Source organism: Helicoverpa zea, chromosome 17, assembly GCF_022581195.2.
Source record: "Helicoverpa zea isolate HzStark_Cry1AcR chromosome 17, ilHelZeax1.1, whole genome shotgun sequence".
NCBI lineage: Eukaryota > Metazoa > Arthropoda > Insecta > Lepidoptera > Noctuidae > Helicoverpa > Helicoverpa zea.
In genome coordinates, this window is record NC_061468.1 from 8,041,305 (window position 1) to 8,058,332 (window position 17,028).

A 17,028-nucleotide genomic window follows, 5' to 3' on the forward strand; every position below is an offset into this window, starting at 1 on the left:
ACGGTTTTATATTGTGGAGATCGGTGATCGAGTGATAAGATCACGGGTGATGGACGACCGTACGCCGTGATGGTAGAACTATGAGATATTAATGAAGCATAGTTACAAGATATGAACCACGTTAAATTAATACACGGAAATTTCAATCAATGCGTGATTGTGTTTGAGGAAATAGGATTAGATAATGCTGCAATTTTAAGTTTAAGCTATGTAGAAAATAAAACTAGAACACACCTTTTTATGCGCATTAATCTATTGAAATAACAATCAACATTAATTTCCCTAACGACCCTGTAACTGCATAACTACAATAAAAATAATCTTCTAAGAGCATATTGCATTTATTTATTACAGCTCTCAATCATCCATTAAATTTACAGACGTGTAATGTTCAAAACTGTGGGAATTCGCCATACGAGTCTTATCCGTGAAGATAATCATTATATTTTAAATATCATAATAGAAATAATTAAGCGGGAGATCGTCCGATCGCTTCGGGCGTCGGATCGTGCGCGGGCGCGTGATTGATAACTCGACACTCATCTCTTTCTCTCGCGTTTTAATCCGTATGTCTGTCCTTGTCTAGCATTAATTGATCTCTGTGGTAAATGGCCGATTGTCGCTAGATAGATCATGTTGATATCCGAACGCCTCGTTGTTCGTCAAATCACTGTTTATTGTTGCAGCTGTAGGTACATTGTTGTCTTGCGTGGGATTTGATACAAATTGTACTAATTTAAAGTGATTAGCTGCAGTAATTGCTCTTTGTTTTCATTGAAGGTTGTTTTCAGTTCCTATTTGAGTATCTATGTATAATTATAGCGCCAGTCAGTAACAAATGTGATGTTCTGTCTGTGTTCTGTAAGATTAAAACTTGCTTCAATTCGTTAATGAGGTCCTAAGACTTATTTCATAAATATGGGCTGGTTTATAACAATATTTACCCAGAAACATTTAAAGGCTACCTTTATTTTTCAATTTACAAGAAACGTAATAAATAATTAAGCAGATGTAACTGTCAGCTGTACATAAGTGTAATTTACTTACAAACATGTTTCCTTTTCCATATTATGGATCAATTTTCTGGACAAGCTAACTTTTGTTTTTCATTTTTATTGACCGTTCCTACAACTGTCATATTTGTATGAAGTTCATTGCAATATAATTATGTATCAGGCACACCGTTTGAACTTAATAAAACTGTGACGCATCTTCCTTAAGCGTTTCTTTAACTTATGTTTTTGTCAAAATCAGTTTTATCTTCAACTTACGGTATCTTTTATCCTTTTTTTTATTACGGTTCTCGTTGATAAGTGTAGGGCTGGTTCTTATAAAAAGCCAATAGCTTCATCAGGGGGTTGGAATCGGGGGCGGCACCGTTGCTCCGCAGTTTGTTACCCCTGTGTGTAATTGAAACAGAATGTTGGGCGCATTTGCACCGGAGTGATGTTCGGGTCTGTTCTCTGTAAATGGGACGTAGGCGATTTGCTATGAGATTGCTACGATGACAAAACCTTAAGGTACCTGCTTTAAGGTATACCATTATTATTTAAAGTCGCTAGATATATCAATTCCCATAAAATAATTTATTTGTTATTTTATAATTGTAGATAAATTAATCACTTCGTAACTTTTCGTAGCAAACTACGATTTAGTACGATTCATTTGTGTGATTTCTTCTTTCTTTCTTTTTATTTTGTTTCCTAGAATGGCTGTAACGTTATGCTTCGGTGTAACAAGCTCCCATTCATACGTTGAGAGAATCACTGCGCACGATCAGTTCTGCCTTATCTTGTTCAGAATAAATTATTATTCAATTTATCATTCCGCTGAACCGGCCAATAAACTTCTGGTTATTATTACGCGCCCAGATAACACAGGAAACTAATCGCATAAGACTGATTACGATTTGTTGGCTAGCCACTTGAAATCAATGTTTATACTTTAATCAAATATATTCCGTTTCAATTCTGCATAAATACATATTTTATTCGAAAGCTACAAATCGTTACAGCCCGAGGGAGGAAACAACGTTTAATAATTAGAATTAATTTATTCGACGTAGGTTAGCATGTGTGAGGCATCAAACGGAGTGATCTTCTCGTATTAATAATGTTTTATCATTTATTATTGCTTGTGAGTAATGAAAGTTAGTCGGCCACGCCCCGCGCCTTCGCCGCACTCCGTCTTCGTCTCAGTTCAAAAAAAGAAATTAAAACGTTTTTTTTTTTAATTTTATTCCGTCCCGACTCTGTTTTAATGCGAGCGACAAACGTTTATGTAAATGTTAATCTAAACGTTTGTATATGTTACACTCGCGAAGTGGGTGTTCCAATTCCTAAATAAATCGATTAGTTTTTTGTATCGATTCTAACGCTGCAATTGCAAATCGATGAACGAGTTTGATTGAAGGGAAATTACTCGATAATTTGACGTCGATTGATGGCTAATTTGTTACTGACGATTTAAATATAAAGTTGCTCACAGTTAATTTATTTGGCTCACAATGCAATTAACTGAGATGTGTAACTGTGCTTGTCAATTTTGAATCAGATTTTTTATACACAGGAATTATCTGAGTGTCTATTAATTTTTGGTTTTGTTCTATTTGTCCATTTTATCACCTAATTATGATAGAAGATATGGTAAGTTTGTTGGATGCTGTGACCACGTGACCGGCTCGTTAGCAGCTGATTGATCGGCCGGCCGCCGCTCCTTGCCGTCACTCATATACAGGCTGATTTTTTAAAGTCCGACTTTTTATTTCCAATATTTTTTGAACAGTGAATCGTACATTCGTATTTTATCTAAAACATCTATTTGCCTACGTAGCTAAATACACAGTTTCCATTAAAAACTGGTTTAGTCCAGTTAGTGATAGTATTTCCAAAACTAAAACACAATTAACGTTTCAATTTTCTTCGGATAAGCTCAATAGGTATTTATTTATCATATCAAATGTGTCATTGTTAATGTTCCGGAATTGAGATTTATTTGCCAGATTATTAGCTAGTTAAACATAGTAACAGACATTTAACATATAAAATTTCTTATCACGATTCCGATAAATGTAACTTTGCTGATTGCGAAATGACATTTAATTTGTTCCCGTCGGAAACAGTAATTAAAATTAATGACATATCATATTATTATCAAGTGCCGATAAAGGCTTGATTTCACTAAAATATAAAGTCCAGTTAATCTCAGTTTAACGATCACCATGTACAGACGGGCTATTGTTTCACTTGGTAATAGCGAGTGTGGTATAACTAATAACATCTCATTCGGATTCATTTCCCGTGATTAATTATCTGTTTAATCGATATAAGATGTTGTGCCAACAGCCTTCTCGAGTTTCTACACCCAACCTGTAATTCAAAAACCAACCATATTGCACGGGGTTAGGGTGTGATTTTGGCTGTTGTTAAACAGATTATAGATTAGGTTAAGGAGTTGATCTATCAAATTTTTTTCGTCTCATTGAAGATAGCCTTTGTTGGAGGTTTAATTGGTGTCTTAAACATGCATGCAGTTAATTCGATTTTGAGTTCGGGCTTCACTCATTTGTTTTTGTCTGTTTAGCCTTTAGTTTAGACGAGTGTTAATCAAAAGTTGATTGATTAGAAAAGACTTCGATATATTAATGGGCGGAGTCGTTATTACGTTTTGTAAGTGGATTGTGGATTTAATATGAATGAAAAAATATAATTTGGTTTTTGTTGACCTAGATAATTTGGTTTGGAGTTCGTCTATTGTGTGGTTTGTGACTAATAGTTACTAACTAATGTTTCTGTCAACGGATTTTGGTTGTTACATGGATTAATTGCATCATTTATTTTTCATGATTTGGAACACTTAAAAGTACACAAATTAGCAAGAATTTCGTAACTGCTTCTGTGTATTTTTATTGTTGTCCTTTTGCTGTGTAGATTTCCTATATCTTCATATATAAAAAAATAGAGTAACCTCTTTAATATTGAAAACCGAATGTTACCAATTCACCACGCATCCGTATTACTGGAGTAACAAGTCTAGGCATGTCGTATGTATAAATAACCAAAGATTGATGGCGACGAGTCCCCGATTACGACGGGGGAGAGATTAATGATGGTCGACTTAGTAATCATTGTCACGCCACCGATGTTCAAATGTTTTAATTGAATTTTTGTTGCTTTATGAATTGCGATTATAGAATACAGACTTACGAGTGTTTGTAAATGCAGCTTGGGTTAAGCGACAATTTCTTGGGTTTGAAATAAGTAGAAAATGATGTTAATTTCGTTATTTCGTTCGTTCGTTCGATCGTTTATTACTGTAAGAAGTGGACTTTAAATAAAAATTATGCTATCACTATGATGGACAGATTCCCTTTCAAGAAGAGGTCTTTGCCCTCAATTTTCATTCTTGGAAGCTTTGCTTAATTCCCTGCATTTACTTAAACTTAGCTTAAATCATAACAGGAAGTTTACTTATTAGTTAAATAATTCAAATGTTTGATTTTCATGGGATCAAATATTCCATGGCGCTTTTTGGATAAACTCCGTGTTCTCACGTACTTTATACCTCGTACTATTTAAATATCAATGAAAATTTGCGGATGTGACTAAGCAAACATTTGGCATTTATAATTAACACGGCTTTAAGTTTATTTATAAACTGACATCAAAGACAGGCACCGCCCGTTGCTCTATAATTAATCTCCATTAACGCTTTTGAATTGTGTGCAATATCTTAAGGATATTATGAAAATAGTTTCATCAAAAAAATTATCACCCTATAAATAAAACACATGTTAAATCGGACAGCAAAAAAGTCGCGAAATCTTTTTGTACTTACAACACTTAAAAAAAAAACGATATCAATAACATGGACCTTCCTTACTCTAAAATACATACATATCCCCTTATCGTATCCTCATCACATATCCCCAATAAGCCCGTCGTTGTCAATGGGTGCACATCTGACATTGTGACGGTCACCTAGCGCCAATAACGGTCTAAATATCGCTGCGTCATGATGGGACACCCGCATCAGGACGTGGGCCAAGTCATAAGCGGTAGCGATTTGGTAGCGAAGCGGGGATTTTACTACCTATATTTTTTAAAATGAACCTATGCCGTTCATTTCTTGGGCATACGTCTACCTTATACTCTTCAATTTTTTCCTGTCAGAAGCGTGCTGTGGTCAATCTGCGAAGAAAATTTCCGTATCTTCTCGCCAAAGCTTCTTTGGTCGCCTTCCATCCTCTGTTGAGTGGTAATCTTCGTCCACTTGATCAAGTCTGTAGGAGATTTTGTTTCGAAGAAAATTAAATAGTGTTTTGTTTTATATTCGCAAAACAAAAGACAATGAAGTAAACATAGTGAATAGGTAGTTAGCATTGTGGACTCCTAGATTATACGGTAGCTCTTTCATTGTTCTAGCGATAGTTATAGATGTGGTTACAACAGTTATATCTTCATGAACTGAATGAACAGAATTTCAGGACGTTGCAGTTTTATGTAATGATTTGTTTACGACTAATTCTAATACTGTGATTTATTCGTGAATATATTTGGGTAAATATTGGTAATAATAAACGCTCGCCGCTTCCGCTTATGCACTATATCATAAAGTATGCAAAGAGGCAAGACTATCGAAGTTTTGTGTGTGGTGAATGAATGAATACATAACTAGAAAAAGGTTGTAAGTAACCGTATTTATAATGTTTAGTTTAACACTATTTACATAAAAATAATCTGAGTAAACATAGACGATTGTATGGAAATTTTATTGTGGATCTCTCTCAAATTAATTATTCTAATCACATTCGGCAAATGAACGGTATTCAAAAATTCCATTACAAACATAATATGACGACATGTTCCGACATAAAGGTATGCGCTTTCCCAATTAGCCGACTTTCCCTGCGTGTGCGTTTGATAATTATGCCGTTTACACAAGCCTAGTAGCCGCTACTGGTTTGTTTGCTCGCCTCTTATTCCATGTTCATCGAATAACTCACTCATTGAACATTTTCTTTAAAAATGATTGACAGATATTTTAAAAACAATCGCAGTTGTCGTTTGCATCATTTTAGCGTTCCAACTTCAAAAGCGATGCGCCATTTTAGACTGCCAGAATAATGTATCGGATTATTAACATTCTATTTGAAATTAAAGAAAACCATTTCATTTATTTATAAACTGTGACTTTATGAGAAGATTTTTTAATTAAAAATACAGCAATCTCATTTCGTGGAATTCTCAAGATTATGATCGATTATTTTTGTCGTGTTTTCGTCGTGTCGTGAAAAATGCTAGCGACATTACGTCGTCGCGGTCTGCGGCGTATCGGGATCAAAAGCTCGTCGCCAGCTGCTTGATTCTTATACAAATAAAAGTGGAATAAATCAACGCACCGCTAGTGTTGCGACTGTTTCTAGTTTTTTTATAGAAAAATGTGAATGACCGTAGAGTTTACAAAAAATCTTATGATGACGATAATGCAGTTTTTTTGTGTATTCAAATAACTTTGAAATTGCTGATGTCGTTTTTTAAGAATGTGCTTTATTGTTTTTTCAAATAATGTTACAACGGAAGCAGTTAGTACAGTTTACGTACAGCTCCTGCACAGCGAGTCCCAACACTAGCGGAGGCGCGGATGAGCGACTGCCGCAGTTTCCTGCGCGCGCGCCGGACAGCACATACGATGATAATCTCGCGCCGAAACGTGGATTAATATATCAAAGTCGCGGAATGTCCGACTTACACATTTTTAATTTAACGAAATCGTCCCGCCAACGTTTACCGCTCTATTAATAATTTTTATCGCGTCTTAAACGTTCCTTTTGTTTTTGCTACCAATAAAATTATTTTATTAGTCTATATGCGACGCGCTTTGATCTCGGAAACGCTATATATCTGTTTCCATAACGCATTCAAATGTTACTTTTTATGTTGGACATTGTCATTTGTAAGTTTTTATCGGATACAAATTACAATGTGTGAGCGACGTTTAGTATTTACGATCGCTTAATGAACCGGTTTCCTTCATAATGCTAATGTTTATTGTTTCACAAATTCGGCTCTGTTAAAGGCCGATCCATCAGATTCCCAGAGCTTAATATTTATTCTTCAAACGAGCTTGAATGAGTTCTGCTTGCATATATTTAGTGTTCATTAATAAAAGTCAAAATAAGCTAAGGGTCGCGGCCACAGTTGCTTAATCTCAGTTTAACATAAACTTACAGGGATTAAGTGATTGTGATGTTAATATGACGCATTATTGGCCTGCCAGCAAGCAAATATCTGCAGTTCTTAGCCCACAATCAAGTTATCTAAACAAGTTTGAGTTGTTTGACAAGATGAAAAAAGACATCATCAATAGTAATAATAATGTGGTCACAGCAAAACAAGAAAGCGGCGCTAAAATTCAGTGTAATTTATAAATCTTTCGTTTACATCAACACCTCATCAATTTAGAAATATTAAGTAGATAAACATAATTTTCCTGTTATAAATCATTGGGTTCTATCAACATAGCGAGATGTCACGTCATTGAGCGGCGATTCAGTCCTCGGTGGCATTCGGCCGTTCCCAAACATCTTGTGGGTGTTGTATATCATCTCCGCAAATTAATACCGCGAATAAATCACAAAGAATAAAAGAAAACAATGTTAATGCATATTTTAATGACAAATACAGGAACTGAGTAATGTGTGCGAACGTTTAGACTGTCAGCTAGTTTTTTAGCGACAATAGTTTTTCTTGAATTTCGTTTTATATTTAGAGTTTACATTCTTAGCGGCGAATTAAAATGAGATTGATATCAATTTATACAGCTTTTGAGATCAGATAAGCATATATTTATGAAATAATACAGCTGTTCAGACATTTCTTAGGACAGAGCAGACATAATTTTAAAATTAATAGTCTCAAACATCGCATGCAAACGTTTAAAATGACTGAATATTTAAAGAGTCACTTATGCGGTCAGTTGACTGAATCGAACACAGTAAATCTGAGATTTGCATAAAACAATAACTGTTTATAAGACCGAGTGTAACACATACATGATTCATATTATTATATTCGTCACATGACTGGTCCTAATTCTGCCAAAAATAATTCCGAGCCGAAACCGCATTGTATTCGATACGAGCCGCGTGTTTAATCGATTATGTTTAGGTATCGAATTCGGACGGCGATATTTGCAATTTAATTGATCTTTTGACATTCGACACTTTTGATTTTCGTTTTTAATTTTTCGATAACAATGGCTGACCTGGTAACCATGCTTTTGAGGCATTTCATTTTTATTTATCTACAATAGAAAGTCGAAAGGAAATTGTAAAGCGATATCCACCGATATAGGTAGGGCTTAGTTCGTAAAACATTTAATAAAACAAGAGTGTAAGTGATAAAATAATGGAATGTAATAATAATAAATTGCGTTGTGGTCTTCACTCGACAGGAAATCGTAACCAGTGATGATGAAAGTGTAAGTTAACTGACTGTTCATTTGAATACTCGATTACTGGCCACCTTTCATTTCAATTTAACACAATAAAAGCGAGCGATAAAAGTAATCGAGCATTTGTTTCCGAGAAGTATACGCAGTAAAAAAAGTATTCAGGGCGAGTAGGGGAGTGTGACCGCATTATAATACTAAAACACGAAGACCGTCCGTCCCCACCAGGCTCAGCCAGCCTATTGTTGTCCGTCTGTCCATCCGCATCAAATACGCCCGTAAATCATATTCGTCGTAAATTCAATACGAGTTACAATGAAAGATCTGTTCTTATTTGAATCTCAACGAATTTCGTGTGTGACATTCTTTATGAAACATAATTGTATGAACGCTTTCGACCGCTTTGAGAGGACGCGCTCTTTACAACTTGGTACGCAAATTATTGCTGTGCACCATATAATGGCGTTTGTGTATAAAGTACAGCCCCGTGGGTCTGGAAATCAGGAAAAATAAATATTCTTTCTCTTGGTGCAATTATGGTGTATTATAGAGCAGAATCACAAATTGCACAGTAGCTATTGTTGCGTGGTCGGCCCCACACATCATCGCGTGTTTATGCGACAAGCACGTACAGTTTACTTTGTCGCGGCGACATCTGCGGTACTCCGCTAACTTAGTACGTGGATGATAAGTCCTTATTACAAGGTGGTAAGGTTCAGAATGAAGGAGATGTGTCAAGTGTTAAAAGGCTGTTGATTGTACGTTTAATTCTATATGTAGCGTGTAATGTAAAAGGGTTTTATTGAATTTGTTTAAAAGACTTGACAGTGATACATAAGTGGTACTTATATGTATTATCAATCGATTAATCGATACTCGATACAGTAATATTTGACTCGAAAATCGATATTGCCATATTTACAACTGACGTTACAACTTGGACGGCTTCATCGGAGGTCTTGTAAATTACCAATTTGTTATCTAACAAAAACAAATACGTGACCACCTACACAATATGGAGACAAAGCACACACGACTATCACCTTTAAGACATGGACCCTAAAGTTTATTTTCCTTTGATAGTAATGAAGAACAGTGACAAAAAAGTGATAAGTCCTTTGTAATCCTTCTGACGCCACTGAGGTTTAGTCCGAGTTAATTGCTTTGAAATAGTTTTTTTTTTCTACTAAATGTTTTATTATTGTATTCCGTCTACCTGAATTGGTGGAGACAGTATCACTAAGCTGCAATAGATACGTAGACGTAGAAAAAAACTCGATAATTTGTCGACTGACTCACGATTCAGCAATGTTATCGATACATGGAATGTTTTTATCGAATTCTGTTTGTTTTGGTTTGTCGGACTTAATTAAGATATTCAGTTACTACGAAATCTTGCTGATAGGTAAGTATGGGTACTTTTTTATGACATAATATTTGGGTTAAAGATTATGTAATTGGCAAAAATATATCTTTATTACCTACCTACTTACCTATGGTTTTCAAATACAAGTACATATCTCCTTCGAATTTAATAGGACTTTTCAATATTATAAGTGCATGAAGAAAAATTTTCAATCACAAAGTAAACCACACAAAAAGCTAATATTGTCATGATCAACCTTATTTTATGACACTGTCCATTTGGCACCAGTCGGACGCCGTCGGGTATTTCCACAATGAAATCTTTTACTAATACCGCCATTGTCTATCATGTGCTTCTACACAAACATCCCAATTTCTTTTCAACATCCACAGCCCCTATAAAATATAACAACAGAAAAAAACTACCCGTCTTACATTTTTTCATTCAATGTCGCGTTACTTTCCAAGAATCCAAAACGGCAATCTAAAATTTTAAATTACGAACAATGACTTCGAATTTTAAAATTCATAATTTCTTTTTCTTTTAACCGTTTATTACCAGTTCTAAAATAAAAATCTCCAATTCAAACTAAAATAGTGTTGTATCAATGTAAACTAATTACACAGAACTATTTAAAATGTACGTGTTAACCAAAATAGGTTTGCAGCCGCCTTATTGAAGGCAATAAGTAAGTACAGTTCGTTCAAATAAAACGTTTCAAGTTATTAAACGGCCCCACCACACCCAACAAAGGACTATTCTGGTAATGTCAACACGCGTTTCCGTCGCAAACGAGGCATAAGGAAACAAATGAAGTAAAACAAATGATTCGCAACTTTGTTACCGATTCATGAATCGATATCGATTCGTAATCACTCTCTTACTATTGGTACTCGATGCGAACGATTTTCGTAAAATGTAAACGACATCAATTTGTATTTAATTATGCTCAATATTTATTTGTGAGTATTGATTCTTATTCAAGTTAGTCCCCTATACAGTTTCATTTAATAAACGAAAAAAAAACGTCTTATTGGTCGGTTCTTGACATTCCACCACAGACTTCACCAAATGGAGCTATCTACCACGAATCTCATTGGCGCCATCAAAATAATCTTATTTACTACCAACATAATGTACCAAGGAGCTGACCTAACAGTTTCCATCCAGTACTAACTTCATTTACAGCTAGGTCAGCCTTTCCCGATATCGATCGTGGCTCCTTCGCAATTTGCCGATCGCTAGATGACGTTTCGTGGAAGCGGCGCTCAGCGTCACGCTGCTCGCCGCTGCTCTCGCGCACCCAACATTGCTATATAATTTATTGGCTATTTCACTGTAATTGTACCTTCGCCGCCCTCTGCTCAATGTTTCTGTTTCTTAGCGTGTTCGAATACAATGTTTAGGTTTGCTTATCTTTAACTTAATTTGGTACTATTGGTTAGGGTGGTTCAGTTACAGTTTGAAGTTCTAATAGATCAATAGTTTTTCTTTTTTCAAATTGGAGTCTCCTTTAAGTCAATCTATGTCAATAATGCCAGCTTCATTTCTCTCTCCCACTTTACCCACCACAAAGTTTCCACTCTTAAGTTACATAATAGATCGAAGAGATCCAGATATTGACAAACTCATTATTATTGGATGAGTGCACTGGCTGCCAGTGCTAGCGCTAGTCACGGTACTTAACCGTCAGTTGAGCGAACAAACACGGCGGTCCCTGCGGCGAGTGCCTAATTGTTTTCATCAGCCTTTCTATTGATCGTGTCATAATATTAGTGGAGCTTTATCTTATTATACTTGTTAGGGGAATGTTATCAATGGACCGTGGATTAAGTTGTTTGGGATTTGCAGCCAATAGAACATTTCATCAGACTACCTGCTTGAAGAAAATTCGTCATGAAAACATTTAAACGTTGTATAGAGCATGTAAAACGTAATCACGGAAGGCGCTAAACCGGTTCAGATTAACTTCTGTTCGTGAAACTATGGAGGCTTTTCAGTAGCAATTATTTTTGAAGTTTTCAAATCAACAGCATCTTTGCTTTCGCAGCCTCCTTATCTTGATTTAAAACGAATAAAATCGTCGACGTGTTAGTAATAAACGGGGGAAGATTTAATCGATTTAGATACAAAAAACAATAAAAAGCAGGAACAAATAAAAATGTTATTACCTTGATGAAGTCCAATCGACAAGATCTTTTCATAAAACATCATTTCCAGTAATTTTAACACCATTGTGGTGAATTTTAAGTGAATAGCTGGGGGAAGTAATTGTGTGGTACTTAATTAAAATAATAGTCCAATTGTCGCGATTGCATTGCTCCGATGTATGTCGTGCATCACACCTTGCCATCTTGATTTGTAACTACGAGTATAACTGTGGGTGTGGAATTTTGAGTTTAGTCTTTGTCGGTAGCCGGACCAAATGACTTTATATGAAGTAGGTAATTGCAGCACGTAACTTTTTTTCTTTGACATTTGTTTTACTTCAGGAGTTTAGTTGGCTGTAAGGGCGAACATAAGGAGTAGGGATGTATAAAAAAAAATAGGTAGATGTCGAAGATAGTGGGAAAGGATAGGTCTTCAGAATGTCTAAGAATTATAAAACGATTACAGCGTTCGTTATTGTTCTCAGCTATTATAATTCCTTGCAGTTAATGATTCAGTAGTATTTACTAAAACTTTATGTATTTATACATCAAAAGTGTCCGAAATAGTTCCACCAACAAAGACTAAAACAATTTTGTTTTAAAATGAAATCAAGATTATTATTTAAACATAACATGAATTTATAAACTGTACGAAAAACTCGGAATCGAAATAGTCCAATGTTGTAATGGTCTAATTCCAGATAAATGGAATAATGTGGAGGTCATGTGGTTGGCTCTGAACCGCCACATATTGTGGACCGGGTAACTCGACACTGACATCTCATTTATTCAGCATTTAATGTACGTTATCACTGGTCAAATTGAAATGTATTTTGATAGATATTTTAACGTCTTCTTCAAATTAATTTCGAATATTTCCACTGACCAGAATAAACGGGTTATGTGACAGAATATTGTGCCGATTCGATTCGTGTTTTCGCATTCCGCTGTCTTGTGACTTTGCAGTCACATTGTAGCCGGTATCAAGTGTTTACCCATTGGCCTATTTTGATGTCAACAAACGGCGATTCCCTCCTGCCGGTGACTAGACTATAAATAAAAACGGCCACGATTAGCGTGTGTCTCATTAATCATTCAGTGTATAGTGTCAAAACACGTCCACGCACTCTGTGATCTCGGTACCATTCAAAAATTACACTTTCCAACGTTCTCTTGTGTTATAACAGAAACGCTGGAAGCTAATTGCTTTTAAATTGTGTTTCTTTTATTTTTTTCTTCATATGAAATAAGTAGGACACTTGAACTCTCTTTCAATTCAGTTTGTCACATAAGATTAACTACATAGATTGTCGTCCCATTATTATAATTACGTACTTGTGTCAGTTCTTCTATAGGAGGTATGGGATTAAAAGAAATAATATACTAATTTGATATTGAAATATTTATTCTATACTTTAAATGGTACTTGGAAGCAATACGTCCGTCTAACAAGATCCCGTGACGCAGTGTGTGTAGAGTTAAATAAACAGTAGATTGTTCAGATAGAACAAAGAACAATGTTATCGAAAGTTAGGGGTATTAGTTTTTGCTTTATATAATCCAACACGCCCCCTCAAAAATTAATCCCTAACTTTTAGTCATTCGTTAGTTTACTATACAGTATCTAGTCTACAATTCAACATTACAAAGTGAATACCAACTTATAAATACGACGTAACATATTATACTTCCAAGTAAGGTCTGGGACAACTGTACAATAATGGTCCAACATTTGCTGCACAGGATCAGGGAAAACCCAGAAAAACCTGATCAGACCATTTCATAATGAAATTGTACTTAAATTAAAACTTATTCTATACCCAATCCTTTTCTCAGTCTTATAAAAGACACGACTGGTAAAGGTTTTGTCAACAAGTCTGCCAACTGGTTACCTGTGGAAATATAATTTAATTTTATTACATTTTTCTCAACTTGTTCTCTAGAGAAATGATATTTTATATCTATGTGTTTGGACCTTTTATGACTTGTTGGATTATTAGCTATGCTAATACATCCGTTATTATCTTCATATAAAATAATGGGCTTATTAATTTTTAAGTTTATGCTTTCTGCCAGAGACTTAAGCCATAATGCTTCTTTAACAGCTTCATATAAAGCCATATATTCGGATTCAGTAGACGAGACCGCTACTGATGTTTGTCTCTTTGTACACCATGTAATTGTATTTTGATCAAATAATTTAAACACATATCCAGTAGTGCTTTTCCTATCATTACAATCGTGGCCACCCCAATCTGAGTCGACATATCCACTTAGGATGTTATTGTAATTATTTCTTGTATATGTTAACTTCAAATCAATTGTGCCTTTGATATATCTTAAAACTCGCTTTAAGCATAACCACAATTCTTTATTGTTCTTATTTGTGTACCGACTTAAAATATTTACGCATGTACTTAAGTCCGGACGCGTACAAAGCATAATGTACATTAAACAACCGATCAGGTGACGGCATGGTGCGTCACACTTCTTATCAGCGTTAAGAGCTTCATAGTTTAATTTAAGCTCCATCGGTGTGTTTATAGGATTGCAATCACTCATATTAAATTTATTCAAAACGGTTTTAATGTAAGCACTTTGGTCTAAAGTAATTTTATCATGGTGTCTCTCTATTTTAATGCCCAAAAATAATTTGATATCGTGTAAGTCGGTCATTTCGAATTTAGTCATTAAATATGCTTTGAAATTATTCATTGTTTGCAAATCTGCACATGCTATAACCAAATCATCGACGTACAAGATTACGTAAATATTTTTAGAAATGTCTCCTTTACCTTTCATATATATACACCTATCTACTGGGGAGTTCTGAAAACCTATTTCTTTGAGACATTGTTCAAATGTTTCGTACCAACATCTAGCTGATTGTTTTAAGCCATAAAGAGCTTTGTTTAATTTGCATACGTAATTATCTTTACATTTTACACCTTCAGGAACTTTCATGTAGATTTCTTCCTTTAGTGTACCATTTAGAAATGCTGTTTTTACATCCATATGATGAATCAGTAAATTATATTGATTTGCGTAGCTAATTAAGAATCTAAAGCTTGCTATTCTAGCAACTGGTGCAAATGTTTCATTATAATCACTAAGATATTCTTGACTGAAACCTCTAGCGACAAGACGTGCCTTATATCTTGAAGGTTGACCTGAAACGTCATTTTTAATAGTGAATATCCATTTACAGTCTACAATATTTTTTATTTGATGGTTTTGGTACTAATGTCCATGTATTATTTTTCTTAAGAGAATTGAGTTCTTCTCTGACTGCTTTTTCCCACTGATTCCTATCGTTCAGAGATTTAATTTCATTTAATGATTTTGGTATATTACTTGTGATGGATAACGCACTATAGACATCATAGTCATTTTCATTATATGATTTACGCGAACATGTTTTCAGTCTTTCACTTCTTCGTAAATTTAAAAATTCATCAGGTTTATCCTGATTTTTGTGTTTCAAACTACTCTCAGATTCATTTTCAGGTTCATTCGGTATTTCATGACTACCGATTTTTCGAATTTTACTTGTACTGCATTCATCAGATTGAGAGCTATCTGATTTAGGGCCAGAACTATGAGACTTATAAGACACTGATTTTGTTACGGAGTCATTATCAGTTTCGTCTTGGGAATATGTATTATTACTCCGTTCAGGTCGTAATGAAGGCCTAGATTCGATAAAATTAGTCTCATCAATTACAACGTCCCTTACAGTTTCATATTTTTCGAATTCTGTATTCCAAACTTTATAACCATTGGGTTCATAACCTACCAGTATTCCTTTCCACGACCTATTGTCAAATTTGTTTTTACTGGTTTTATTATGAACATATACAGTTGAACCGAAAACTCTGAGATTTTTAACGCTTGGTTTCCTATCATGCCACATCTCGTATGGTGTCTTTGATTGACTTAAAGCTTTCGTAGGCGTAATATTTATTAAATAAACTGCAGTTAAAACTGCATTTCCCCAAAAACGTTTTGATGCTTTAGTGCCATTTAACATAGCACGAGCTTTTTCTGTTATTGTGCGAACCATACGTTCTGCAACACCATTTAACTGTGGGGTCCTAGGAACTGTTAAATGATAGCTTATGCCTCTTTCTCTACAGTAGTTTTTCATTTCGGTGGATAAGTATTCACCACCGTTATCACTATAAAGATTTACTACTTTGAAATTGAATTTAGCCTCACTTTTAGCGACATAGTCTTTAAAAGCTGTAAACACTTCTGATTTGTAAGTTAACATATACACCACACAATAATGTGTGTATTCATCAACAAATAAAACAAAATAATTTCTGTTATCTATTGTTGGAGGTGTTATAGGACCACAAACATCTGAATGCACAATAAACAGAGGGCGTTTAATGTAACTTTTGTCTTTAACTTTATTAAAAGGCAGGCGAGTCTGCTTCCCATTTATGCATGCTTCACACAACTTATCATTTGGAGTTACGGTATTTATTTCATCTAAGTCATCAATCATATTATGACATTTTAACTGCAGGAATTTAGTTTTACTTATATGTCCTAGGCGTTGATGCCATAATTCATATTTATTTTCATTAACATAACATGCTTGGGAAGCGGATTCCCCTTTTATTACTGGTATTTTAAACTCTAGAACTATAAGATTATTCAATGTCTTACCTTTCATGATGATTTTACCTTCCTTTGTAATTTGTGTGCCTTTGTCATCAAATATTATGGTGAATCCTGCTTGCTGCATCTTTGATACCGATATTAAATTATATGGTACTTCGGCACAGAACAATACATTTGTAAGTATTCCTTGCACTCCTGTTTGACTGATAAGATTTATGTTTCCCCTTTTAGTTGCTGAAATAAATGTATTGTTTTTAGCTACTGAAATTTTTAAAGGAGGATTTAAACATTCAAACGATGTGAAGAGATCATCTCTATTTGTGATGTGATCAGACGCTCCTGAATCTAATAGGAATTTAATTGTCGAGTGGTCTTTTTCATAATGGTATGCGCTTGTCATGAACGCAAATCCTGAAAAAGAAGAATTCG

General features: G+C 34.8%; 1 protein-coding gene across 1 annotated transcript in view; it reads left to right on the forward strand.

The window, feature by feature from the left end:
- Nucleotides 1-17,028, forward strand: part of LOC124638060 (protein dead ringer) — a 106,436-nt gene that overhangs the window by 65,038 nt on the left and 24,370 nt on the right. The gene's annotated exons all lie outside the window — the stretch shown is intronic.